Source organism: Hippopotamus amphibius, chromosome 8 (genome assembly GCF_030028045.1).
Source record: "Hippopotamus amphibius kiboko isolate mHipAmp2 chromosome 8, mHipAmp2.hap2, whole genome shotgun sequence".
Lineage (NCBI taxonomy): Eukaryota > Metazoa > Chordata > Mammalia > Artiodactyla > Hippopotamidae > Hippopotamus > Hippopotamus amphibius.
In genome coordinates this window covers 4595330-4621038 of record NC_080193.1, presented here as the reverse complement: position 1 = coordinate 4621038, position 25709 = coordinate 4595330, and the positions used below count along the sequence as shown (strand labels likewise).

Sequence of the window (25709 nt, the reverse complement as noted above, 5' to 3'; positions counted from 1 at the left end):
TTTTCAAAGTCATCACTTTAAAGAATCCTTACACACCAAAGTGAGGTGAGCAGAGTAGTGATCAGGACCCCATAGGGCAGATGAGAAAACTGAGGTATAGAAAAGGGAAATAAAGAACCAGTCTATGGAAGCACTAAAATTCAAACTTAAGTCTTTCGACTTAGACCAGCTTGCTTTCCATTGCTTCTTTTTTTTTATTCTAAATAAATTTATTTATTTATTTTTGTATTGGCTGCACTGGGTTGCTGCGTGAAGGCTTTCTCTAGTTGAGATGCGGCGGCTCCTCTTTGTTGCGCTGTGTGGACTTCTCATCGTGGTGGCCTCTCCTGCTGCGGAGCATGGGCTCTAGCTCTAGGCATGTGTGCTTCAGCAGCCGCGGCACGCGGGCTTAGCTGTTCCTCGGCATGTGGGATCCTCCCAGACCAGGGATCTAACCTGTATTCCCTGTATTGGCAGAAGGATTCTTAACCACTGCGCCACCAGGGAAGTTCCCCAATGCTTCTTCTTAGGCCCTCCTCCTTCAAGTGAATTTTCAAGGCCACGCAGCGGTTTTCTCTTTTTTATTTAGAGAGAATTTACTAAGGTCTGCTGCCTTAACAGTAAGAAGGTGGGCAGTAGTGGGAATGAGGTGTAGTATGAAGTTTAAAGGCATGCTCTAGAATCAAATCGTCTTTCAAATCCTGATCTTTACACCTTCTGATGTGTAAAATGGGGGAGAGTAACAATATCTGCTCACAGGGTTGTTAAGATTACATTAGATCTACAAGTAAAGTACTCATATAATATAAGCACATCTTAAGGTTGAATCCATGAGAACGAGCACATGCAAATAGTGATTTTATGTGCACAGAAAAATTCCTCCCACGTCCTATATACTAGTTGAGGATTCCTTAGTCTAAGTTAAAAGGCAAATACCTGATAGTCTGAAAAAGAAGTCAATGTGATATGCTGAAAGTCTGCCATCTCCCTTCAGATTCCTGGGGAGCTGTGGGATTGGCTGAGTGGATGCTAACAGCGTATTGGCTGAATATCTTCCTCTTGCCACCTCACTGGGAGCTAGCCAGCCTATGGGTGGGCTGTCCTGGAGTCAGGTACTAGCTTCCATCCAATCAGAGACCACAAACTGTGGAACCGGGTCCTTCAGCCTTTGCCTGAGCGGAGGCCTAGGTAGCAAAATGTGTGCCCCCAGGGGACTGAGCTTGATGGGAACCTTATTTCATTGGACAATAGGAGAAACAGGTGGGAAAACCTTTTTGTTTGCCATTCATCTGTTCTTTTGTACTTACTATTTTCTCTCTCATTCCTTAAAGGCTATAATCATATAACAGTAAAGGGAAAACTGGATAGCAAACTATAAGTAAAGGTGCAGAGTTGAGCTGGGAGGGAAAGTCACCATTAATGTGTGGATTTGAAAGACCAACAGTAGGTCACCACTGAGCTTCAGATTTAGCCCTGGGGTTTCTGGAAGCCGAGGTGAGAAGATAAACAATCAGCTGCCTGACACTAATTATCAGAAAGGAAATGCACCTGTAACCATGAGCATTGTAGACAGAGAATATTGCCTCCAATATCCAGTAAACAAGGATGCTGTGGCCATCAAGCCATCAGCTGCTGCACCCACCTCCTCTACGGTGCACCCTGAGGGAATTCAGGGTGGAGAAAACAGGATCCTGGTCCCAGATAGTTAAGGTGTGTATCAAAGGAATAATTTCAATGAGCCCAGACTCTTACATCTTCCCATGCATAGTAAAGTGCTAAGTTCATTAACTTGAGATGTCTGTTTTTTCTTTAATTAACAGTAATCTTTTCATGTTCTGAGTACCTGTTTTTCTTTAAGAATTTTTATTGAGATACAACTGACATACGATAAACTGCATGAAGTGTACAATTTGATATTTTTTTCTTATTAGTAATGTATATATGGCAATCCCAATCTCCCAATTCATCCCCACCAAGTCCCCCCCCCTCTTTCCCCACTTGGTGTCCATATGTTTGTTCTATACATCTGTGTCTCTATTTCTGCCTTGCAAACCGGTTGGTTTGTACCATTTTTCTATATTCGGCATGTATGTGTTAATATATGATATTTGTTTTTCTCTTTCTGACTCACTTCACTCTGTATGACAGTCTCTAGGTCCATCCATGTCTCTACAAATGTCCCAATTTTGTTCCTTTTTACAGGTGAGTAATATTCCATTGCTGAGTACCTGGTTTTTGATGCAAAAATTCCTATATATTCTGGTTCCTCCCTTACCTCTTTGGAGCGGTCCCTCAGAGGTATCAGAGAGGCTGACTCTAGGGTTTAAGTCCTCAGTATGTCCGCCAAGTAAAACATATTTACAACCATGTGCAATTTTTTTTTCCCCAGCTGACAGAGTAAAGCAAAGCCTTTCCTAACTTTGAACGCTAATGTATTTTCTTACTTGGGATTTTTTTTCAGGCAACGATGCCACAAAGTTGGCAGTTTGGGTTTGATTTTTTAAAAAAAGTTTTTAGTGCAGCTTATCCTGGGCTGCAGTTTCTTCATCTGTAAAATGGTGATAATGACATTATCTACCTATTTAAGCTGTGAGGATTCAATTGGATGATTTTATAAATATTAGCTATTAATTAATCAAGAAATTTCCCCACTGCTTGTCATGAGCAGTTCTAGGTGCTGGGGATAAAGTGATGAACAAAGAAGATCCTTATCTTCAAGTAGCTTTTACTTCAGAACGGAATAAAAAGACAGCAAACACGAAAAACGGATAAATAATTGCACAGAGTGACAGTACAATGCAAGGATAGATTTAATTTGACTGGTTTTCTCAGCCGTTAAAACGTAACTTGTTAGGGCCTCAGGTAATTCAGTCCTGGTATGTAGAATTCTTTTACAGGCTATTGTGTATGGGTTACGATTTTTTCTTTTTTCTTTTTTGTTCGAAAACTCACTTCTTCCAGCTGAGCGTTTTGCAAGCGGTCTGAAATTGTATTCTGAGTAGAACACTGAGCACACATACTTATTTGCATTACATTAAATTAGTTTTATCCTCTGCACAATTACAGGTGAAAAATACTACTATTGTTTTAGCGTTGTCTTGCCCAGGGCTATAGAGACAGGAAAAGATGCCTCCCGCAAATCTTTGGGATCACCTGCGGGTTTTTTCGCCCATTCCCCACCCGTTTCTCTCTCCTTCTCCAGCTGGGCTTCCCAGCCAGCCCCACGCCAGCCATGGGCGTTCGGAGGATCGGCAGCCCCGCCCACCTCCGGGGGCGTGGGCACCAGCCCAGACCACGCCCCCCACGAAGGCCCGCCCTCTTCCCCCCGACCGCCGGCTGAGGGCCTGAGCGTGCGCGCGCGCCCCCGCTCGCGGCCCGGCTCCGTGTCGGGAGCGCGCTCTGTGTGGCTGCTGCCGCCATGTTGTTGTGGTTGTGAGAAGGCGGCGGCAGCGGCGGTGGCGGCGGAGCAGCCGGTTGAGACGCTCCCGCGGCCCAGGCGCTGCCCCCCGCCGGCCCTGGCTGGGAGCCTTGTGGGGTGGCGGAGGAGGCCGGGCCGTGACGGGCCTCGCCATGTCCTGCCGTCCGGTAAGGAAGCCCACCCCCACCGCCCCCCCCACCTCCCCCGTCTCCTCCGGGAGTGAGGAGGAGCTGGAGGAGGGGCCGGCCTCGGCCCCGGCGCGGCGGCTGTCACCCTCTGAGGAGGCGGCGGCCCGCGGGGGCCTGGGGAGGGTGGCCCGGGCGGCGGCCGCGGCCGCCAGAGGGAGGCGCGGGGAGCAGGAGCGCAGCGGCCCGGCTCGGCGCGGACCCTTGGCGCGGGGGAGGCGGGGTCCAGCCCGGGCGGCCTTCCCGGACCTGGTGGGGACGGGCCCACGGGGTAGGGGTGCGAGGCGGGAAATGCACGCGGGGCCCCGGGAGGTGAGGGTGCGCCCCTCGCCCCGACCGGGTCTGTGGGAGTCCTCCGTGGCGAGAGGCGGGAGGTGGGGGGCCACGGAGCCCCCGGGGCGAGCGGAGCGGGCCCGGGACTTGTGGGGAGGAGGAGTGGCCGCCTGGCTGTGCAGCAGGGCATCCTCCTGACCTGGTAGTACTTGGGTGGGAAGGATGGTTCAGAGGCGGTTGAGAGAGCTCAGCAACACTGGTCACACAGCTCCACGAAAGATTACAGTCATTGCTCAGGTGAAAGTCGTGCCGCTGAATGTATTGAATTGTGTTGCTTAGGACCCCGAAGATAATATTGTTGGTTTTACTTTGGGCTGGAAAACTTATCTCAAAATAGTGGGGTGAATTTTACGGCCATTTTAATAAACTCCTCTGGGGTCTGAGAATCTCACCTGCGAGTTTTTGCACATGAGCTACTGTTGGGTAATGATGTTCAGGTGTCGTCTCCAGACTCCAGAGGCCTAAATTCTCAACTGCTTTAGTATCTTGACATACACTTCGTTATGACAGTATCTTTATTTCACAACAAGGGGGAAAAAAAGCGGGCAATGCTCTTCCAGTTGAACTTCACCTTCGTTTCTCATAATGACGACGATGCCATCGAGGCCTGGGTTGGATTACATGAGATGATTTTTTTAAATGTAAAATAGTTGTGATTTGTACATGAAGAGGTGTTGGGGACCTTCCCCTTTCAGATCCAAGGCTGCTTCAGAAGAGCAAGAGACAAGACTGGTGTTGTTTGTGCTCAGAGACAGAGTAAGATAGGTGTGTTGGTGGCAAGCAGAAAGTCTTCCCTTCTAAGGCCTGTGACTGGGGTGGGTTAGAAGAGTTTAGAGAACGATACTGTTTTGAGTAAACCCAGTACAGTATGTGATATTTAACTAAATTTGGAGGGTGCTAGAATTTTAGATTGGCTCTCTGTGAAGGCTTCTTTCAGCTCTAATTACCTCCCTCATTTTCAGGTGGCCCAGAACTGTTCAAGTGACCAGCACGCTAGTGCAGCCCCACTTGTAGTTAGTTAATGGCCGGCCGTAGGAAAACCCAGGTTTCCCCAGCTTGTTGGCCAGGTTTTTTAACTTCATTGGTTACCTAATTAAATACCAGTTGTCCGAAATAATACGGACTGCCTGAAATGCTGATTCCTGGGCCTCACGCAGGGCCTGGTGAATTAAAATCTCTGAGGGTGGGGCCTAGGAATCCATCCTTACGAAACTCCATGAATGATTCTGGTCAGCCAGGTTTGTGAACTTCTGCTTTGGATCACCTTTGGTAGTCCAAAAGATTCCCACCAATTATGACTCCTGAGAGTGTTTTTAATTATTTATACAATTTCGGAGGTATGGAAGAGGGGGACGCCTGAGAGACTTAAAACTGAAAATTTAGCATCTCTTAAAACATAATGGATTTATGTAGGGGAAACAGATTTGTTGCCAAAAATTATTTGTGCAGGTTTTCGGGAACACACTTGATAAAATTAGAGGCTGCTTGACTGGAGGTATGTTCAGATATAATGAGGAATCCATAGGAAAGAAGCAGAGAGGGAGAGGCAGTAAGTCTGCTTCTGGCCCACAAAGAGCTCTGCTGAAGGTGCTTCCTAACATCATGATTGCTCCTAAACCATCTGATTCAGGTTTCTAGTAAAGTGTGGGTAAGGCAGTGAATTAGCAGTCACTTGAGACAAGGGTTGTGAATCCCGGTTGTAGATTGTGAAAAGTTCTTGAAATATGCCTGAGGCCATGAGGAGTGGTAAAGTCAGTTTTAAAATCTGTTGTAGTTCTGGTTAACACCTTCTGTGGTAAAGTGGAGTGCTGAGTTACCAAAGGAAGTATTCACATTGCAGGGGGGTATGGTGAGGTTTGTTGTAAGTTTGGAAGAGTTGGAAGAAAATGTTAAAGTTGTATAGAGCAGTGAAGGGGTTTGGTAAATATCCTGTTATATCATAGTGTAGTATTGTTTAGAGAGAAGTACACCCAGTTGTCCACTGCAGGAGCCAGAGGCCATGTATGTTTTGTTCATTGGTGTCTCCAGTAGCTAGCTAGCATAGTTCCCAGCATATTCTATGCCCTCAGATACTTGTTGAGTAAATGAATAGTATTGAGATGGGAAAAAGAACAGTTTTGGTGGTTGATAACAATGTTTGTTATTAAAAGCTGCTTGATAATTTGCATTGGATTAAAGAGTCAGTGTTTTTAGTCCTTGTGGTTTGGAACTTTGACATCCCATCAAGAGATTCTGTTTTCTAAAGACTGCCATTGCACACTATCTTGTCCCCAAGTTTTTAGGTCTTAAATGTGCTTTAATTTTTTGTGTGTGTATGTGTTCCTTAATTTTTTTAAGGTATTAGTGTTTTTTAGGAGCACATTTTATTAGAAACAGAGGTATTTAGAATAATGGGAAGCTGTAGATTGGCAGAGATTGTGTCATTAATTTGACTGTGTGACTGCTGTTGGAAATGTCACTTCTCTGGACCTCAGTTTTCTTATCTGTACAGTTAAAGGCCTGTACTTGTTGAACTCGAGTAGTTTCTCCAGCCTGATTTTGCAAATCTTTAGTAATTTGTAATTGTTACTTAATATTAATCTCATATAGGTAGATGAACCTTTTAATAAAAAAGAAAAAAATGAAAAAAGAACATTCTGTTCTGAAATCTGCTTTTGACGTACGGATTTTAGACGTTGTCCAAAAGTGCTCTGGAAATTGAGTGCAAGTATTGCAAGTATTATGCAGAAACAACATGCTTGTGCTGTTGTAATTAACGTAGTGTTGAAATCAAAACGGATTTCACATAGGGAACTTCATAATTTAGTGTGAAGCCACAATATTAAGAATGGTTTGGGGGAAGTTTGTGCAATTTATGTGGTCAGTTGTTTTTTAGAGACCACCCAATTCTGTAATTTTCTATGGTGAATTTATATGTAATTTTATAATCAGTGAAACCTAAGACAAAGTATGAGATCAAATCTATATCCGATTGAACTAGGAGTCCCAGTTATTTTAGAGGCTACGAAAATTGTTAACATTCATTGTTATTTTTAATTTTAGTTTCATGCTTTTATCTTCACTTTTGCATCTGGAACCTTAACACACCTTTTAAGTTCTTATTTGTATCAGATGTTCAGAGTGAAAACTATTGTAACATGGCAGTGGATGACCAGTAAGTCCTGGGTTCAAGCTGGGGTTGTGCTTCCAATTAGCTGTGTTGTTTCTGGCAAACCACATAACCCTTCTGAGCATCAGTTCCCTCATTAGTAAAAGGAAGAAGAGCAACTTTCTATATTTATCTCCCTTTGTTGGTGAGGATCAAATGGAGTGGTGTATGTGAAAAGCAATCTAAAAATGTAAGGTGATGGTAATGGAGTCCTATTGTATTAGAATCCTATCTTCCTGGAAGAGTTGGTTTGTGGAGCAGTGGTAAATCTGGTATCTGCTGTCAAGTGCAGAATTTACTAATATCACTGATAAAGCAACTGAAAAGATTTCTGCTTCTGTACTCTGCCTGGAGAAACCTTTTAGCAAGCACTTGCACCAGTCTGCCAATAGCAGTAGTCACAGTGTTTTGAGAAACCTCAGAGGGATCCGGGATGTCTTACCTTTGTGCCCAGGCTTGCACTTGGAGTAGACTTGCTAGATTTCACCCATTTTGTTATGTTGGAGTGGTGGTGGAAAGTGGTAGGGTCAAGGAGTTCAGTACATTCTGTGTAAAGTTTTAGGACTGTGTTTTCTAAATGGCAGGTGGCAGTGTCATAGGGTAATGAAATCAATGTGGTGATTTCTAAAAGAACAGAAAATATCAGCACATCAAAAGTGGTAAAAATATTGATTTGGGAAGTTTTTGTTGTTTTATATGTTTATGTGTATTGAGTTGCAGCATAATTTTTTTTTCTTTTTCTTTTTTTTTTTTTGCCGCTGCACCCTGCTGCTTGCAGGATCTTACTTCCCCCACCAGGGATTGAACCTGGCGCCCCCCTGGCTCCCCCTGCAGCTGAATCCTAACAACTGAACTGCTAGGGAATTCCCAAATGTATTTTTCTTCAGTTGTAAAACATTGAAGCAATTGCTTAGGGACATGGTACCTGAGCTTTGCAGTTAGGACAACTGTCCGTAAAATAATACAGCATAAAACAAAAACCACAAGGAAATTGTGAAGTTGGGTTAAATTAAAGCTGTTTTGTTAAGGATGAAATACCTCATAGCTCTGTTATAAATTGTTGATTTAATGAACAAAGTAAGACATAAACTTATGCTAATATTCTCAAGCACTCTTTTCCGTTAAATGGACTGCTTGGTAACTACAGAGGTATTGTCTTGGTGCTGTTTCCTACAAAGCATTATGTTGGATATATGTTCAGTCCTGGATCTATTATGTGCCTGTTTGTGTCTTCATATAATGTTTTTGTTTTTTTTTTAATGTTTACTCGTTTATTTATTTATTGGCTGTGTTGGGTCTTCGTTGCTGCGCATGGGCTTTCTCTAGTTGCAGTTGAGTGGGGGTTACTCTGCGTTGCAGTACACAGACTCTAGGCACGCAGGCTTCAGTAGTTGTGGCACATGGGCTCAATAGTTGTGGCGCATGGGCTTCGTTGCTCCATGGCATGTGGGATCTTCCCGGAGCAGGGATCAAACCTGTGTCCCCTGCATTGGCAGGCGGATTCTTAACCACTGCGCCACCAGGGAAGCCCTCATATAATGTTTAGAATGATTTTATTATGAGAGATAGTAGCAAGCTTTCCTGATTTCATTTCTGTGTTCTAAATTTATTTTCTTTAGTAGCCAATGCTTTTGTAATTTAGTTGCAGAAGAGATATAAATATTTATTTAATTATCTGAATTATTTATAGATTGATAATCTGGCAAAATGTAAGGAATTGTAAGTATATTGATAAATCCTAACATTTGGAAAGAATTGGTATAAAGACAGGATGCTTTACTTGAAATAGGGTCATTCTTGTTTTTTTGTTCATGCCTATCGTGTTTCTATAAGAGAAAACAAATCTGTAATTGTAAAGTATTTAGACTGATTCCACAAACCACATGGGGCAAAGTGGAGTATTTATAGTTTTTGGAAGTCCACAGGGCAATAATAAGGAGTTTTAACTTAATTTCATTTTAAATTTCAAAATGAAATTGATATTTCTGATTATGTAAGTTACAGTACATATTCACAATATGTGTGGGAAACATACAGAAAAGAATGGAGATAATGCAGGAGAATGAAGAAAAGAGATGACCCATAATCCCACTTAGATGTAATATGTGGTGTTTTTCTTTTTTACTTATCTACTGAAATACTTAAAGGAGTACAACTTTCCATGTCAAGTTGATGTTCCCTTAATGGGTATTTAGTGTTCTGTGATATGGATGCAACATAGTTTACAGAAGTTCTGTTTTTTTTTTTTTTTAAACTAATTAATTGTTTACTTATGGGCTGCATTGGGTCTTCATTACTGTATGCGTGCTTTCTCTAGTTGAGGCGATCCGGGACTACTCTTTGTTGCGGTGTGTGGGCTTCTTATTGTGGTGGCTTCTGTTGTTGCAGAGCATGGGCTCTAGGCACGTGGGCTTCAGTAGTTATGGCACATGGGCTTAGCTGCTCCAGGGCATGTGTAATCTTCCTGGATGAGGGATCAAATCTGTGTCCCCTGCATTGGCAGGCAGATTCGTAAGCACTGCGCCACCAGGGAAATCCCGCTTATTTGGACTTTTAAAATACAATTGTGCTATTGCTTTCTTAGGTTAAATTCCTAAAAATGGGCTTATCTGGCAAAGGGTTATGTTTTTTAAATTTGAATATACTCAGGGTGCCCTCTAGATAGGATGCTATTGTAAAGTCTCAGCAACAGTGTATCAGTGTCCAATTCCATATATTCTTGCTAGTGATTTACTACCTTTTAGCTTGTTGGTGGGAGTTTAAAATAGTTTGGGAATAATTTTCCTTTGTTCTTTTTTCAGCATCAGATCTCAGCTTCTACAGCGATACCGTGGAAGGGGCATGTGGAAATGAAAGTGCAGTGAAGGGACCACTTTAGACCAGTGGTCTCTAAACTTTTTGATTGCTCATCCAAGCAGTAAAAAAAAATTTGAGCATTAATGCTCAATCCTTAAGTATTTAATTTACAAATAATATGTATAGTAGCTGGTTATTGTGTACCTTATAAAATATAAACAAAAAAATTAACAAGGATGAGAATTAAAAATAAAGTTCAAATATCTTTCTCCTTTACCCCAGTGGAGCATCTTGGGTACTTCCTGAAGTATACTGTATACTACTTTGGATATAACCGCTTTAGAAGCTTAAGATTTAATGTTGGGCTTTTACGGTTGACAGTTTTGGGGTATTTCCACTAGTTCTGCAGATGGTCCAGCCTCGTTGGATTATGATAGTCTTTAAAGTTTCTCATGCTGTTGAGAGTCACTGCTGCAATAAGGGCAAACATAAACCTTGCTCATAAAGCATCACTTTGATACCTTTTGTCATTGTAGACATGGCTGAATTTGAAAAGGGCAAATCACAGGAAACAGTCTGAATAATTAGTTTACTTCTCTTAGATATGAAGAACTGATATTGTGTAGAGTATAATTTTAAAAGTCTGTGCTTTATGGAAAGCAGTTTGGTTGTAACATTTTTGTTTTCTAAGAGCTTAGGTCTTGGAGACTGAAAAGATGAATAATTGCTACGTACTTGCTTTCCCTTGCTTGCAAAATACCACAATTAACCTGTCACTCTAAGTTCATTTAGAAGAGCCTGAGCCCATAACTTAAAAAGTGCTTTCTTGGGATGAAACTTTCCCTGATGAATCTTAGATTAAAAGGTAACTTTTTTTCTTAAGTTTGAATAAATTACTTTTGATTTGCCCCTCTCCTCCCATCTGTAAGTTATGAAATCAGGAAATGGTGCTTTTTGCACTACAAAAATGGGTCTCCCTCTCTCTTCCCATCATGGGGAATTTAACTTCAGTTATTTTATATGGGTCATTATCAGAACTGTAATATTGAAGTCTTAGAGATTGTGAAGAGCAACTTGAGTGATTATTTTTTGCTAGTTAAAAGAAATTTTTTTGCCAGTTAAGAGAATTTATATTGAAGGTGATTGCTACATACGGTATTTTGGGAAAAAGGCCAGGTATCCCTCTTTACCTTAGGTAACATGATTTATAAGGTGCTGTCACATGCACGCATCTTAAATCCTCATAAGGGTTTGAGAGCATCTTTTAATCAGGGATGTTGTGACTCCTTTGAGGCCACATGCCTAGTGTTTGACACCATATTTAAAGATAAGGTAGACTGCAATTCCTGCAGAAGTAGGTACTGATGGCTATTCTTCACTCCTCAGCACTTAATATACTGCCTGGTACAAAGTAAGCTATCAATATTTATGGACTTACATGTATAGTTACATGTGTAAATAAGTTATAGCATTGGACTTCCTAGGTGGCGCAGTGGTAAAGACTCCGCCTACCAATGCAAGGGACACGGGTTCGAGCCCTGCCCTGGGAAGATTCCACATGCCACGGAGCAACTAAGCCCGTGCGCCACAACTATTGAGCCTGTGCTCTAGAGCCCGTGAGCCACAACTGCTGAGCCCATGTGCTGCAACTATTGAAGCCCATGCGCCTAGGGCCCATGCTCCACAACAAGAGAAGCCACTACAATGAGGAGCCTGCGCACCACAATGAAGAGTAGACCCTGCTCTCAGCAACTAGAGAAAGCATGTGTACAGCAATGAAGACGCAGCACAGCCAATAAATAAATAAAAAATAAATACAAATTAAAAAAAATAATTTCCATCAGGAACCATGAGTGTTTTAAAAAAAAAAAAACTTATAAAAAAAAAAGTTATAGCATTGTAAAAGCAACATGTCATTTTCTGTAGTTAGATTGTTCCTTCATCTGATGTGCACAGAAAATGTTTTTGTGGGAGAGGTCATTTTATTTTATTTATTTATTTATTTTTAAAGAAGACTTTTAAAAATTCATTTATTTTTATTGGCTGCATTGGGTTTTTGTTGCTGCACACGGGCTTTCTCTAGCTGCTGCAAGCGGGGGGTTCTCTTCATTGTAGTGCCTTCTCTTGTTGCAGAGCACGGGCTCTAGGCGCGTGGGCTTCAATAGTTGCGGCACACGGGCTCGATAGTTGTAGCTTACAGGCTCTAGAGCACAGGCTTAACAGTTGTGGTGCATGGGCGTAGTTGCTCTGTGGCATGTGGAATCTTCCCAGAGCAGGGCTCAAACCCATGTCCCCTGCATTGCCAGGCGGATTCTTAACCACTGCACCACCTAGGAATTCCAAGGTCATTAATTTTAAATCAGGCTTTCAGATATCCTCTTACTTTCTCCAAAGGATAGATTCATGTTGATAAAAAAATTAGTCTTGATGTAATTCCTTTCACTGTGTGTGTCCCTCCTACTGGCAGGACTCTGTGTGTGTGTATATATGTATGTGTATTTATTTATTTATATAGTAGCTTGCTATTTAAAAAGGAAACATACTCATTAGTTAGTCTTTGGGTATGTGATGGTTCTTGGAACATGGACTCCATGGTTTGCCATAGGGTGAATGAAAAGGAACAGATATGATTTCTCTCACTTATTCTCTCCAGTTCTCTGTACGCATGGTTTTGGTTTACTCTGAAAACGCTGGGGGGAAAAAAAAAGTCTTCCGAGGAAGCTAGTATTTATTTCTCCTTTGATCTCCTGAACTTAAAATCATGTTTAGTAAGTGAACTAATATACTTTTATACATGAGACCCTGTAAAGACAAGAATGGAAATATTAATACTGATTAATTTCTGGCTGGGATAGTGACCATTTTCTGCTTCATATTCTTCTGTAGTTTCCCAATTTTCTGTAATGAACATATAGTACTCTTATAATTAGGAAAAAGCTGCTATTTTAAATTGCATTTTAATATCCTTAGTTTTCATTGGCTGGCTTATGAAGGTTTAAGTCATAGTCACCATTGAGAAAGTAGGTTGTGGACTTCCCAGATGGTCCAGTGGTTAAAACTCCACCCTTTCACTGCAGGGGGTGTGAGTTCCATTCCTGGTTGGGGAAGTTTCAAATGCTGTGGGGTACAGCCCCCCCCCCAAAAAAAAAGAGAAAGTGGGTCGTTAGGACTCCAGTTCCTAAGCAGAGTGGCAGCTGTAGGAGGTGGTATGGGAAAATGGGGCAGGCAAGTTGATTTGAACTTTCTTATTGTAAATTCCACTATGACTGAGACAGTCTGGGCTTTGGTCACAGTTAAACACAAGACCTTCATCTAATTTTTCTCTTCCTAATGAGCTGATTGAGAATTATGAAATCTTTTTTAAAATACATTTATTTATTTATGTATTTAATTGGCTGTGTTGGGTCTTTTTTGCTGTGCGCGGGCTTTCTTTTTAATTGCGGGGGGGGGGGGCGCCTCTTTGTTGTGGTGCGCGGGCTCCTCATTGCCGTGGCTTCACTTGTTGCGGAGCACGTGCTCTAGGTGTGTGGGCTTCAGTAGTGGCAGCACATGGGCTCAATAGTTGTGGCGTCCAGGCTTAGTTGCTCCGCGGCCTGTGGGATCTTCCTGGAGCAGGGATCGAACCCATGTTCCCTGCATTGGCAGGCGGATTCTCAACCACTGCGCCACCTAGGAAGCCCCGAGAATTATGAAATCTTATAAAGAAAAATCAGATTCTGTGAACTCTAAACACAGGACTCAGCCCGAATTACCAGTTTTCCTGCTGACTTGCCATGTAGATTTGCCATGTGGAGCAAGAACTGTAGCTTTGTGTGTGTGTGTGTTTAAAAATATCAAGTGGGATTATAGCAACTCAGGTATGATACTGATGTTGTAGATGTAATTTGAACTGGAAGATACTTAGATAAATGACTTTTATTTTGACAATAGAGTCTCATTGGGATTTTGGTGTTAATATACAGCTGGGAATTGAGCCACTTTATTCATTCATCTGTTGGTATTTTAGGAAGATCTATGTAATGTATCCTTTAGAGTTTGTGGTGAGGTAGGGCCTGTAAGCTTTTGCTGTTTTGCACATTATAGTGACTTAAGTGCTTGTGTAAATAGATGATATATCATTCAGAATGTTAGATTTCCAAGGTAGAACATTTTTAACTGCCCTTTATTCTTTTAAAGAATAAGATTAAAGTTGAAGAGCAATCAAGGTAATAAAGGTAGGTACTAATAAATTTATAGAGGTTTTTAAAAATTTTATAATAAAAGTTATGCAGGTTTGTCAAAAAAAATACCCTGTAGAAGTCAAAAAGCCCATGTTCCTCTGCTCCCAAATTCCACAATTTTGGCTTTTTTTTAAAAAGTAGAATTTAAATATTTGAAAAATTTAGAAAAATATGGAGAATAATTTAACAAACGCCAAGTACCTAATTTAAAAGATGTTAATTTAGATTTAATAGGTGTTGACATCTTGTAAGATTTACCTCAAAGATGTATTTATATTTGTTTTTTAAAATCAAAATATTGGAGTTGGAGTCCCTTTTACATCTTAGATCCTGTTTCCATTATTCAGAGGTGGTTTTACTATCTTAGCCCATGCACTTTTATTCTTCCTACAAATATCTGTGTGTGTATTTAACATGTAGTATTATTGTGTTTCAAATGTTTATGGTACCTTAGTGTATATATTCTGCTATTTGAAAAGCTTGAAATTTATCTAGGTTGATATATGTATATTATAGCTATTCAGTTGTATGAATAGAGTACAATTTTAGTCCCCTATTAATAGTTGTTTTCAATTAACATATAGATCCTTAAAATTCCTCTTTAATAGGATCAAACTATACGTGCTTATCTACAGTTTGTTTTCTTCTCAGTAATGTATTACAGGGCTTCCTAGGTGGCGCAGTGGTTGAGAATCCGCCTGCCAATGCAGGGAACATGGGTTCGATCCCTGCTCCAGGAAGATCCCACAGGCCGCGGAGCAACTAAGCCTAGGTGCCACAACTATTGAGCCTGTGCTTTAGAGCCCATGAGCCACAACTGTTGAGCCCATGTGCTGCCACTACTGAAGCCCACTCGCCTAGAGCCTGTGCTCCGCATCAAGAGAAGCCACGGCAATGAGGAGCCCGCGCACCACAACGAAGAGTAGCCGCCACTCACTGCAACTAAAAAGAAAGCCTGCGCACAGCAAAAAAAGACCCAACACAGCCAATAAAATAAATAAATTAATTTAAAAAAATGTATTACATACATCTTATCCTATCACATAATATAGATTCACCTCATTTTTAAGGACTGTGTAGTTTTTTTAAACTTTTTATAGACACACTACAATTATTTATCCAGTCCTTTACTGGTAGACAGCTAGGGATTATTTTGGGGGCATTTTTTCCCTTATTACAAAAAGCGCTGTCTCTGATGGGTATTCTTGCACTTTATATTTTTGAACAACTGTAGGATAATTTCTACAGAAATAATTCAGAGTAAATTTTAGGGGAATAGAATTGCATGCAATAAATATTGATGCTTTTATATTAAAGCTAAACCAATATGTGTATTTGTAACTTTCTTATTCCTGGTCTGTTCAGAATGGGTGCTATGTAAGAGGTGCTGAGGTAGATAGCTTTGTAATGTAAAGCAGCTAACGTTAAAAGTGCATAGTAGAAACTAGGAGGAGTTCTAGCTTTATATAGGTGAGGCACAGAGGTGTGTTTGACGAATAGTTTTAGTTTTGCTAGCACAGAAAAGAGGATTCAAAAATAAGTGTGAAGTGCAATAAATTGTTGAAATCAAATCATTAAAGTTCTTAAAATTTCTTTTACTCTCTCTACTGAGCCCTTTCAGGCTTTTGAGATCAAAGGCAATTTTTTGGAAGATGTGTCTTGTGGCAGTGTGCATAGATGGGGAGCAGGCAAAAATTAGAAAGCAGTAAAGAAGCTATACTGTACTCAGAATTAGGTAATAAGGATCTGAATTACTGTGGTGGCAAGGTGGTAATTTAGGTGGCTAGATTAAAGCAGAGAATTGTTAGTTGATACCCGAAAGGAAATATACAAATATTTGTGAACTAGTTGAATGGGAGTTAGTGGCAAGGATTCAGAGTTGGGGTTTTGGGCTTCAGAGAATAGTGATAGTATAGAAATATGCGACTGGGAGGGGGAACTGGTTTTGGAAAAGGACTAAAATGAAACCCTTCACGCATTTAACATTGAGGCCATGGTATATATGAGTAAAAATATCCTACAGGAACTTGGAGATAGACAATTTGAGGCAAGAAGAAAGGTAGGCCTTATCTGGATGAGATCTTGAAACTAGAAGAGCCAAAGATTGAGTCTCACATTTAGGGGAGTGGGAGAAGATTGAATTAAAAAAAAATGTTAGAATTAGGTTAATGAGGCATAGCGGAGGCCAAGGAGAAGAGTTTTCCAAACAAGTGATAATTAAATTTGAGCGAGATGGGAAATAAATGGATCTGGTCATCCATCATTTTCTTAGGTTAATTTTAGCATAGTAAGGGATGAGGAGTGGGAGATGAGACAGCATATATGGAACCTGTGTTGTGCAGTGGAACTGTCTCTGATTCCTTCTGACATTCAGTAACTGTCCAGTACATATTGAGCACTTGAAATTTGGCTAGTTTGACCAAGGAACTAAATTAAAAATTTTTACTTGTAATTAATTTAAATAGCCACATGTGGCTAGTAGCTACGTGTTGAACAGCACAGATTATGGACTCTTAAAATGAAATAGTGTTGTAGAGTAGCAGAAGGAGGAGATCTCAGGATAAAATTTAGAAGCATTTAGTTATTTAGAAATTTTGTTGCAGTGGTATCAAAATTGTGTTGGAATTATATATTTTAGTGCAAACCAAATTTTGGCATTTTTGTGTTCAGTGTTGGCTATAATTAATTGACAACTCTTTTCTATATAGAAGAGTAAAATTAATTTTAAGAGAATTATGGTCTGAAATTTGTTCACAATGACCCCTCCCTTTTTTCCTGTCTTTTTAAAGGTTATAATTCAAATTTTACTGATGAAGGAATATTTATTGAGACATTTTGAATCTATTTTCTTCAATTAAAAGTAACTGAAAATTTGTCTTAGAAATTTCATTGGATAGAGAAGGGAGTACCAGCTATACTTTAAAAAAAAATTTTTTTTTAAATTTATTGGCAACGTTGGGTCTTCCGTGCTGCTCGCGGGCTTTCTTTAGTTGTGGAGAGTGGGGGCTACTCGTTTTGGTGCACTTCTCTTGTGGAGCACGGGCTCTAGGTGCGTGGGCTTCAGTAGTTGTGGCACATGGGCTCAATAGTTGTGGTGCACGGGCTTAGTAGCTCCGCGGCGTGTGGGATCTTCCCGGACCAGGGCTCGAACTCTTGTCCCCTGCATTGGCAGGCGGATTCCCAACCACTGCGCCACCAGGGAGGCCCCAGCTATACTTTAAATAAATGAATATCTTAGATATTTTATGGCTTGAGAAATGGTTTGCTTTGAGAATGATTTATGGTTTAAATTTGAATATTTGATAGTGCATGAGAGAACCTTTCTTACTAGGCTAACCTAAATGCACTTTGTCTGCAAGAAGAAAAATTGAAAGAACCCACTCACAAGACAATGCTAACCATGTGATTCCATTTCTATAAAGTTTAAAAAAAAAAGACAAAACTAATGGATGGCAACAGAAGTGAGAATAATGGTTATTTTTGGTAGTGAGCACAAGGGAAACTGTAGGGCTGCTAGTAGTGTTCTGTATCTTGATCTGGGTGGTAAGTTCATGGTTTTCTCTATGAGAATCATTGAGTTATGTATACTTATATATACTTTTTTGTGTGTATATAATGCCTCAGTTTTAAAACGTTTACCACCTTACAAAATTTCAGTGAACTTAGCTGAGTTTGTCTTCCTTTCGCTTTTAAATTTTTCTGCTACTTCTCTTCATACATGAGTACACTTAATGGTGAAACCTATTTTATCTTTTAAAATTATGATCTAAAACATGCAGAAAGGTGCATAAAACAAATGTATAGCTTAATGAACTTTTATTTTTTGTTTTAATTAAAAAAAATTTTTTTTATTTTTTATTTTCTTTTTAATGAACTTTTAAAATGAGTGTATTGCAGGGACATCCCTGGCAGTCCAGTGGTTAAGACTCTGTGCTTCCACTGCAGGGGGCATGGGTTCGATCCCTGGTCTGAACTAAGTTCCTGCATGCTGTGCAGCATGGCCAAAAAAAAAAAAACAAAAAAAGGTGCATTGAAGGGGTTTTGTTTGTTTTTGAGTATGTCATACCTATGTCTATAAGAAGGGAAGGAGTTGATAGAGGGCTAGATTTTTTTTTTTTAACTATTTTTGTTGTTGTTTAAAATATTTTTTTTTGGCTGTGGCAGGTCTTAGTTGTGGTACATTCAGCCTGCAGGCTTAGTTGTCCTGTGGCATGTGGATTCCTGGTTCCCTGACCAGGGATTGAACCCAGGTCCCCTGAGTTGGAAGGCAGAATTCTTAACCAGTGGATCACCAGGAAAGTCCTGAGGGCTAGAATTTTTGAAGAGAACAAAGTTTTGAGGACTTTCAGAATACCAGATCTTTGCCTTGGCTCTGCCTTCACTTTACTGTCTCTTTCGGCAAGTTGTTTAACTTAATTTGGGCCTCAGATTTTTCTAAACAGTGGGGATAATACCTGATCTTTTTTGCAAGTGATCTTTTTTGCAGGGTGATTGGTGTAATTCAGGTAAAATTATAGGAACATAGAATGATATTGCTAGATAGGCCTTGAGGCCATTGAATTTAGGTCTCTGACCTTACTGAACAGAATTGATATGCAAAGATAAAATATGTACAGGGACACACAGCTGATAATTATTAAGATCATTCATTTACATTGGCTTAAAAATTCCTGAGGTGGACTTCCTAGGTGGTGCAGTGGTTAAGAATCAGCCTCCCAATGCAGGGGACATGGGTTCCATCCCTGCCCTAGGAAGATACCACATGCTGTGGAGCAGCTAAGCCTGTGTGCCACAACTGTTGAGCCCAAGTGGCTCAGCTACTAAAGCCCACATACCTAGAGCCCATGCTCCGCAACAAGAGAAGCCACCACAATGAGGAGCCCATGCACCACAATGAAGAGTAGCCCCTGCTTGCCGCAACTAGAGAAAGCCCGTGTGCAGCAACGAAGACCCAACAGAACCAATAATAAATAAATAATTCCTGAAGCTTTTAAGTATGCTAGGCACTATTCTAAGCAATTTACATGTATTAAGTTGTTTAATTGTCTAGGATTATTCCGAGAGATAGGTATACTTATTCCAGTTTTACTGATGAGGAAATTGAGGCAAAATGGGGTTAAGTAACTTGCCCAGGTAGTTGAGTTCTTTGCTGTACTGCCTAGTTAACTGAAAGCACTTAAAGATTTTAGGCAAATGTTAAGATCTTTTAGTAATCTTTTGCAGGTTTTATGAAGTAAAATTTCGGTTTTTTGAACCAAAATTAGGAAAGGAACTTCATTTGTTGTGACTGTCATGATTATGGAAAGGTTGATGTTAATACTTACTGTTCTGGTTTTGCTCCCTCCTTGGCAAAGCTCATTTTCTTCTTAAAATGACTAGGATGTAAACACTAGGTAGTTTTCTTTTAAAAATAGATTTGTTTTTTGATCCTAAGTCAGTTTATTTCTACTTTACAAATACTGTTTAGATTTCTAGGCAAAATGTTAATGGAAGGGAGTTTTCAGACTTGGAGGCAGACCTAGCAAGGTTTAGTGTTCCTGCTTCAGTTGTTTTAGCAGCATCTGGTCCTTGATTTCAGAACAGTCTTACAGATTCTGTCACATCTGTGGTTTCAAAATTTTTTTTAAACTAAGGTGTAATTTACATACAGTAAAACTCACCCTTTTTGAGTACAGGTCTGCAAGTTTTGGAAACACATATGATCAACACTATAATCAAGATATAGAGGAGTCCCATCACCTCAAATTGTCTTTGGCAGCTACTGATCTGTTTTGTCACTATAGTTTTGGCTTTTCCAGAATTTCATATAAATGGAATCATGCGGTATATAACCTTTTGAGACTGGCTGCTTTTATTTAACATAATGCACTTTGAGACATCCATAGTTTGTGTATCAGTGATTACTTTTCATTGCTGAGCAGCATTCCATTGTATGGATGTACCACAGTTTGTATATTCATGTTCCAAGTTCATTTGGGTTGTTTCCAGTTTTTGATAACTACACATAAAGCTGCTATAAAAGTATTCACCTGTGTATGTGTGTGTGCCTGTGTATGTGTTTTCTTATGGTTTTAAAAAGATCTGGTGCCTAGAGCTTTTTGAACTTTATTATGGAACCTGAAAAAGCTTGTAATTGTCACAGAATTTTTTAAATTGCTTAGTAAACTTCAGCTCCCAAAAATTATACTCTGGAATAAGAATAATTTGTTATACAAGTAATCTTACAATGTAAACTATAATTAGAATTTTTTAAAATTAAAGAAGTAGGCACATGTACTTAGTCCATGGATATATTTACTTATCAAACTCCTTAGTGCATAATTTCATATTTTGTTTTTAGTAGCTCTTCAGTTGTGAATCTTTGACTTTCTTTTGTTCCTCTAGCTAGCAGACTGTTTATATAATTGGTTATGAAAAGTCTGTAGTGCTAAACCTGTTTTACTTATAGAGTTCCCCCAAGATGGCTGGAAGTATTAATATTGGTAGCCAGTTTCATGTGAACAAGTCATAAAACTTATAGTTTATGGTTGATTAACTACTTGAATTAAATTATCCTCTGTTTCTGTGTAGTGAGCTTTCTTTTTCTCGCAATATGAGGTCAAGAAAAAGAGGTAGGACCTTTTTACCTTGAAATAGAAATTGCAGGCAATTTTTGCAAGTTAATGGTTCGAGGTCCCAATTCTGATCCTGCAGAGGACTACACAGACCATAGGTGACATGACATTTTTGAGAATAGCATGTGTGTGTTTCTTTTGATTGTCTTAGAATCTTAGTTTAAGCCTTTTGGATACTGTGATTGAAGTACTTGGTATACAGAGCTTCTTTCAGCAATGTATATTTCTTCTGAGTCAAGGTATTTAGAAAACTAAATGTGTTTAGAAGCAAGAGATATTACACTTCAAATATGAACATTTGGTTAAGGGGACATCTCACCTAGAGATGCCCAATCTTCACAGCAATGGGGATTGCAAGTTAACAGTTCGTCTTCTGTATTTGGTTGTTTGCTAGAGGCAAGACTTAGGTTCTTTACTTTTCCTAAGACTACAGTATTGGTGATTCAAGTGGAGAATTCCAGGATAGGGTTGCCAAAATTAGAAACATGGGAATATGAAGGTAGCAACTGTGGGATCAGTATTACAGATACAATTTTAATTAGCTGTGTTAGTTGCACACTTAATTTTCACTGCTACCTAGTGAAGTAGGAAGGGCAAGCCATACTATTACTCTCACTTTACAGGTGAATAAATTGTTTCAAAGCTGTCAGAACTTGTCTGATATTGCATTGCTAGTGAATAGCTGAACTAGAACTGCAATCTAGATCTTGTGATAACAAGTTGGATGCTCTTTCCACTGTTGCAGTTTAGTATGGTGAATAAGAGCTCAGGCTTGGGTTTGAATCTTAATTCTGCCACTAGTACCCTGTAATCTTAGGCAAATTCCTTAACCTTCTCCTTGCCTCAGATGTCTCAATTTTAAAATGGGGATAACAGTACTCTTGGGGCCTTTGTTAGGATTCAGCAAGTGCTTATAACATAGCTAGCCGATAGTAAGCACTCCGTGTATGCCAGCTGTGGTTGTTGCTACTGTTGCTACAGTGATAACCCTGCTGCTTTCCCTGAAAGCATTATAACTGTCCATTACTTTATTTAGAGCTTGGAGCTTTCACATGCCTGCTCTGTGGAACTACTTAAGTTGCACTACATACACCCTTCCCCCATTCCCAACAGTGATTTACCTTCTCAAAATTAAGAATTACAAAAATTTATTAGTGAGTTCCTTTAAAAAGATACAAAGATAAATTTTTCTGTTGATAGATGTTTGATGAGCCTTCAGGGAAGTCCTGGGTATTTCACACTTTTGTTACCTTGACAATTCTTCAGCTAGTTTACCTAATATAGAAAAAGATAACTTTTCCTTCCTCGAGCATAAAAAACTTTTAAATGTACCTATTTACATAGCATTTACTTAAATAAAATTATCAGGAGATTTTACAGGGCTTTTTTGGACACTTGCACATAAGAGAATCTTTTAACACGATACTATGTAAACCTGCTTGTGTTATTCATTCCTTCTTTTACTGAAACATGTGAGTGACTTGCTTGGATATATATCTATGTCCTCTCTTTGATAAACACTTGAGGGAGTCTTTTGAAATGCAGTGTTTTGGCCACCATTTCACCTCTACAGAAATATGGTTTCATGATAAACTCAACAAAAAGCACAGTGGCAGCAGTCCAGAAGCTGACTCACCAAGGAGTTATGATAGACACTTTGAAGGGAATGGCCTATACCAGAGTCCTATTTCAAAGCTTCATGCTATGATAACATCTGTGAAAGGCAGCCAAGAAATCAAGATGCGAGCTGACTTGTATCTCCTGGGAATAATGGTAGGAAAGCCCTCCATAGTAGCATGCAAGTAAGATTTTTTCATAATAATCTTGTAAAACTTGGGGATGGGCGAAAAGGTGAGGATTCAGAATGGTGGTGACCTTTGTGGGGCTGTAGTGCTATTTCCTTTTCTGGGGCTGGATGAGAATAGTCTTGTAATGACTTAAGGGTTAACTCAAGAAGCTCAGTGCCATATCAGTTTTCTAGAGCTCAGGGAATATACTTAGCTCAGTAGTAAGCACAAGTATCATGTTCATGTCAGACACTGTAGCTACTGTTTCCTGCTTGAACAGACCAGAAGAAACCAAAGCAAGACCAGAATCAGTTCAGTTTTGAGGAACAGACCCTTTGCCTACTAGCATTGCATATTTTAGGAGTAAAAATAGTATGAAGCTTGATTTGCTTCAGAATCGTGAAATAAGTACTAACTCTGGTTGTTTTTGTGGATTAGAGTGATTGCAGCTCCATTTCTAAATCCAGTTTTATAGTCTTAAGTTTTTATACATGGCAGATTAAACTATAATCATTACCGAAGATCATTGCTGACTCTGTGTGGAAATAGCAGTATGCCCTTTCATGTTGTTGAAAGTTGTCTCAGAGATAAGAAAACACCTGAATAATCTGCAAGTGTTTTTTGGAGATAAAGCTAAGTGAATATGTGCAATGGTAGGTTGACCCATTTTTGATTATTGTGGTACTTTGTTTCCCAGTAAAAATCAACATGATAGTCCTTTCCTATAGAGTATTATGGAAGTGTGCTTTTAACTATTTACTGTATTTTTTTTCAAGCATGAAGTTTAGGAATAAAAACTTAGTTTTCAAAGTGCTGTAATGTAATATGCTCTTTATCCAGAATGTGCCTCTTTAAAATTAAGTGCTTTTCTTTAAGAAATGTCACTTTGTGATTTTTTTTGTATAATTTGAGAATATAGATATCCCCCCTCCCCCCCACACACAAATGATCTGGGGCTGGTTTCATTGCACCAAGAGGGGGAAAAAAAAATCCTAGTTTTTTTTTTTCTTTTTTGAAATGGAGTGTTGTGACCCTCCCCCCCCCCCCGGGTTGTTTTTTTTTTTTTTTAAAACCCTGGAGCAGGAGAGATTTATTATTACTTGAAGCAATGGGGAGAACATGGGGGACTCTTTCCCAAAGCAGTGTCTGGCCCTTTTGTTTTTGAATTGGCTTTATATATGCTTGTCCTCCATAAGTTCTTATATGATTTAAACTTGCATCTGTAAATTATTAGCTAGCTCTGTGACTTAGGCAAGTTATCTTTTTGTGTCTGTTTCCCCCTTTGTAATGGGATAATACCTCTTAGGGTTGTTTTAAGATTAAATGACTAATAAATGGTGAAGTACTTAGAAGAGTTCTCTATATGTGTTGGCTATTATAATTGTTATGAACAAGGACCTTCTCCCCTATACTGTTTGCAACTCTACATGTTTGTAATGTTGTCATAAGCAGTATGACTAACAGGACTTTGTATTAAGGAATTTAATTCTTTATCATAAAAAACTATATTAATTGAGCTTGAAAGATGAGTGAATAGAGAGTGAGCCTTTTTCTATGTCTTACAGGTACTCAGATGTAGGTCATCATTTGAATCAAATTCTGAGTGTACATGCAGTTATGTAGAACAAAAACAGCTTGTGTGGTACTGGAAGTGCTGGAAAGATAAAAACTGTGGAGGGTAGCAAACTGCGTCATTTAAACCGAGTGGTGCATCAGCAAAGAATTTTGGGTTGCTGAATTTTCTTTTTACTTTATTTACTTTCTAATTATTTTATTTTTGGCTGCATTGGATCTTTGTTGCTGTGGCAGGCTTTCTCTAGTTGTGGTGAGCAGGGGCTACGCTTCATTGTGGTGCACAGGCTTCTCAGTGCGGTGGCTTCTCTTGTTGCAGAGCATGGGCTCTAGGTGTTCAGGCTTCAGTAGTTGTGGCGCACGGGCTTAGTTGCTCTGCGGCATGTGGGATCTTCCCGGACCAGGGATGAAACCTGTGCCCCTACACTGGAGGTGGATTCTTAACCACTGTGCAACTAGGGAAGCCCCCTGAGTTTTCTTTGTAACACTCAATTGTTTTGAAATTAGTCCTGAAACAAAGTAATTTAAATCTTAGATATGCTAGGAAATTTCAGATTCCTTTCCACTTGAATGGCTTTTAAGGAAGGAAGCTGAAATTCCCTGGCAGTCCAGTGGTTAGGACTCTGCGCTTCCACTGCAGGGGGCCCGGGTTTGATCCCTGGTCAGGGAACTAGAATCTTGCACGCGGCATGGCCAGAAGTGGGAAAAAAAAAAAAAAGTGTTGTATGATTCTCAGCTATTGCTGTGTTGATTACATGATCACCAACAAATGAGTCTCATGTTATGCTTTAGTTTCAGATTTGTGCCATCACTGAGTGAATTATTAAAATGAGATTGCTCTGTTTCTTGCTAAACTATCATTTATATGTATATATATGATCATTAAATTAACCTTTTCCTTTTTTCCCCTGGGTTTGAACTTCTCGGTAATTTTAGGTCAGGGGTTAGATTTCCTTATTTTTTACATTTTGGATTATATCTGGAGGATTATTGCTAATTGTTAGATCGTGTCCTTAAGCCAGATATTTTTGAATATTAGGGGCTTCCCGAACACTTAATTATACTAGTAAAAGGAATAGAGTTTTCTTTGGATTTTTGTTTGTTGTTGAGATCATTGCATTTAATTCACGGAATCAAGATAATTTATAGATAGTGGCAAGTCATTGCTTTTAGTTTATTCAGCAAGATTTCTCATTACTCATTTTCTGGTGCCTTAAGGGTTGAGCCTATGTATTAGGCCTGGCCAGTTTTGTCTCTATATCACTTGTACTACTGATTGGCATTAGATCTAAAGAGCCAGTAGGTGTTCTTCATTGGTATTGATACACAGATGACAGGGGCAAGCTGTCGGTTTTCTTCTGGGCTTGTGAAGCTGGAACTACCTGTAGCGGGAGGCAGGAGTTTTGTCTACGGTGGAAGAGAATGAGGCCAAGTGAGTAAAGAGGAGGGTGAGATAAAGAGATGGATCCGGTGGCATTGAGACTTTGAGGCCCTGCTGCCTGAAGTTTACTTTTTTTGTTTCTGTGTACCAGCTTAGTATCCTTTTGTGAGCCAGGCAGTTCTGATTTTAAGTTACCTTGGGTTTCTTTCACTTAAAATTGAGAGTTCTAATATATCTAATATTAGTCTAATAATGTTTAAAGATAGTTTGGACTTT

The 25709-nt window shown here is 39.7% G+C and overlaps 1 protein-coding gene across 8 annotated transcripts in view; it reads left to right on the top strand.

Annotated features, from left to right (window-relative positions):
• Positions 1-3359: 3359 nt before the first annotated feature.
• MTMR3 (myotubularin related protein 3) overlaps positions 3360-25709 on the top strand; it is a 134407-nt gene continuing 112057 nt past the window's right edge. For 3 of the 8 annotated variants that reach the window (XM_057744069.1, XM_057744065.1, XM_057744066.1), the window contains exon 1: positions 3361-3564. The gene's annotated coding sequence lies outside the window, so the exon portion shown is untranslated. Of the gene's footprint in view, positions 3565-25709 lie in introns of all 8 variants that reach the window. The other 5 variants (XM_057744073.1, XM_057744072.1, XM_057744067.1 and 2 more) reach the window with 3 other exon arrangements.